This window comes from Amblyomma americanum, chromosome 5 (genome assembly GCF_052857255.1).
Source record: "Amblyomma americanum isolate KBUSLIRL-KWMA chromosome 5, ASM5285725v1, whole genome shotgun sequence".
In the NCBI taxonomy this organism is placed as follows: Eukaryota; Metazoa; Arthropoda; class Arachnida; order Ixodida; family Ixodidae; genus Amblyomma; species Amblyomma americanum.
Genome location: NC_135501.1, coordinates 138904278 through 138907701, shown reverse-complemented (window position 1 = coordinate 138907701; position 3424 = coordinate 138904278). Strand labels below are relative to the sequence as shown.

General features: G+C 50.0%; 1 non-coding gene across 1 annotated transcript; it reads left to right on the top strand.

Moving 5' to 3' along the window:
• Positions 1-2863: 2863 nt before the first annotated feature.
• Positions 2864-2936, top strand: TRNAR-CCG (transfer RNA arginine (anticodon CCG)). The gene has a single exon. It is a non-coding gene; the product is annotated as a tRNA-Arg (tRNA).
• The last annotated feature ends 488 nt before the right edge of the window (positions 2937-3424 follow it).

The following is a 3424-nucleotide window of genomic DNA, read 5'->3' as shown; positions in this document are numbered from 1 at the left end:
CGTCGGTCAAAGAGGTAATTTAAGGTGGTGTCCTATAATAAGTGGTCAACCGGTTCCTCGCTGAACTTACTCCTTGATGGGCATATGGCTCAGCCCCATCTGGACAGTACTGCCTTGGCCGTGTGAGTGGGCAGTGTCGTTCGCTCGTAGAGAGGAGTGTAGACTGCGTGTACGGCGTAGTATAGTCGTACAGAAAACCTTGCGTTCGCCTGCTGTGGTGTGTTGGCCAGGTGCGCACAAGCCATCAGCACGACATGTAGGCCGCAGAATATGTAGCAGTAGTAGTAGAAAAGATTTATTCCTAAAAGGTAGGATAGAGAGGCGAAAATACAGATTTTGGGTGGAGTCCTTATTTCAGGACCCCAATGTCCACCGCAGTTGCTCTTGCTTGGGATATCAGCTTTCGCTGCGTCGCCAAGTAAGAGCTGAGCAGGGCAGACTCCCACTGTTCCTCGGAGTGATGTTTGTCTAGTTCTGGTGGCTTGGCACCGGAGCAGCCCCGTGTTACATGATATAATATGGAAGTGAAAGAAAAGGGCGCAGTAACCTTCTCTTTTAAGAGGAAGAAGAACCTTCTTAACTATCGGTGCACACTTTAAACGCCGCGTTCGAAGTTGTTTTTTTAGTAGTTGTCGAGGAAAGGAAATGGCGCAGTAAATGTCTCACTTCTCGGTGGACACCTCGACTACAGTGGCTGGAATTGTACCTCGACTGTGCCTTGAGGAAAGTAAAGAAAGTGAGAGTGAAAGCAGAGAGAAATGGGTGCCGCGGTGGAAGACTCCGGATAGGATCGGATTAGATTAGAAAACATTTCGTTGAAGAGCGTTGGTAACCGGAGCATCATGTCATGTGGCTGGCAGCCCATGGCCGTTGGCGACCTGGTGGGCCCACTCCATTACCCGGACTGGCATCCATAGGACTGATCTGGCCAGCACAGCCTCCCACCGCTCGAGTAAAGGAACTTGTAATAAATAAACTTAATAATAAAATAAACTTTTAATAAATAAACCTGTGATAATTTCGACTCGGGAAGGAATCGAGGAGGGAGTGAAAAAATTGGAGAGAAAGCGGCGTCATAATATCGGACTCACAATCTCCCTCCGGGGCAGGGAATAATTCGAATAAAACATTTGCATTTCCTCATTTTCCTCACGAACCGCCGGCGAAGCAAGCGGCATAGACGTTCTCTTCGAGATTCTGAGGGGCGCTAGTTGTCCTGGCTAGTTGTCCTGACTCATGCAGTGCCCAGTTACCGTAACAACCCTCGATATCGACATTTCCATGGCCCGAAAGGAGTCCTTGGCGCAGCGTTGCACATGTTTTGCAATGAATGCTTTCACAATTATCACTCTATATTCTAATGATGTTTCGCAAACAAAGCTCTTGTGGGTGTCAGGTTTGGAGCAGTAAGCAGAAACCTCACCGTTAGCCATCACGTTGCTGTCTAGCAGCGCGTGAGTCACAAGTTACATGACGAGTGTCATGAAAATATAGTAAGTAGAGAAGCCTGGAAGACCGTGTTGCGAAGCGTGGACCCTACCATCCAGCAACGCACGATCCATCTAGCGGAAGAGGCCGCAACAAACCGTGGACTGCCTGCCAGCCTGTAACCCGCGGGCGCACGACTCCCCGTCTTCCCAGGCCTGCGTGCTGAGGGGGGGGGGGGGGGGGGGCTCTTTTTACAGCGGAAGCCTTACTGGCCGCAGGTTTACCAGTTTCGCGTGATTCCTGGAGAGCCGTGCTGCGCATGCGCGAGGAGCAGTGACGCCACACGGCGCATTTCTTTCTCTCTCTCTCTCTCGCTCCCTAGTCAAAAGTGCGCATGTTCTACTAGTACCATTCAGCCACAAGTGTTCCGCCGCTACGCAGCGCCGCGCCTTTCCTCAAAATGCAACTTCTAATTTTCAGTCCGCGGCGGGTGCGTTTTATGGAGGCAAAACGCTAAGGCGTCCGTGTGTTGTGCGATGTCAGTGCACGTTAAAGATCCCCAGGCGGTCGAAATTATTCCGGAACCCTCCACTATGGCACCACTTTCTTCCTTCTTTCACTCCCTCCTTTATCCCTTCTCTTACGGCGCGGTTCAGGTGTCCAACGAAATTTTGAGACAGATACTGCGCCATTTCCTTTCCCCCAAAACCAATTATTATTATTATTAATTTTCAGTTTTCTCTTTCTTCTTTTCCTCTCTCCTTTATCCCTCCTTTACGGCGCGGTGCGGGTTTCCACCGAGACCATTAATTTAACCGCCACCTGGCAGGGTGGGCGCGTCGCCTATCCTGTGTGCGGAACGCACTCAACATTACAGACCAAGCCGCGTCTACTTGCCCGGTACACCACTTCAATATAGTCCTTAGTCTGCGGAGCGTCCCCTATACGCGCCTCAGGCCTGCGTGCCGATACCAGGGATTTGGGGGCTCCTTCTCGATGGATAATGAAGTTTTCATTCATTCGTTCATTCATTCTTTCACCACCGCTTTCGCTCTCTAACAAGGTTCAGCAGTAGTTGAACCACAGCTAATTTTTCTGTCGAGAATAAAAGCTGTTTCAATTAGCCAACGGGTGCCATGGCGGCCTTCCCGAAGGTGATGCCATCTGTGACCACGTGACCTTCTGGACCAATGTAAATAGACGGGTGGAAAGGGGATCGTAAACAAGGTGTTCGCCTCGACGGAAGATGACGGCGTAAAGTTCGCGATTTGTTTGTATTCTTCTGGACGACTGCCATACAACTTCGGCTTCTCGTCGTCGGCCTGCGTCGGAGCAACACTAGAGCCCGAGTTATTACGCACTCCTTCTCCTACCCCACTGGCTTATTCAGATGAGGAAATTTTAAAATTACCTTTATAATTAGCGCAGACGTGAAGCGCCTGTGGCCCAATGGATAAGGCGTTGGTCTCCGGAACCAAAGATTGTGGGTTCGAGTCCCACCAGGTGCGAGCGTTAAGCTCTTCTTTTTTATCCCAACCTGTCTGTGTAAGCTGACGTAATTGCTTTTTTTTCATTTAGCTGCACTGCGTAAACGCAGTGATCTCAAACAGGTGGCGATCTGGCATGGCGCTGTTCTTGTACATCGTTTTCAAACTACGCACTGTTCCTCAGTAAAGCTCGAAAAAAAAGCTAAAAAAAATGATGGCCGAATAGCGTAGGTACGCCGAATGCGAATTAGATGAGCTTGAAGTACGGTTTTCACTCAGATTCCGGTTTTCAGATCCAGTGTTCACGGCTGGCGGTTGTTCGGTTAGCGATAATTTATTAATGTCCATATATGCGGAATTGGTCATAGTCTGCATTCATAGATCACTGGGAGTCGTCCTACCATTCCTGGCGCAGTGGTGCAGCGGTTAAGCAATAAGCCCCTGCCCTCCTATGGCAGTGCTGCCACCGGTGGGACTTGGGTTGCTTGGGTTGGGTTGCGACCCAGGTT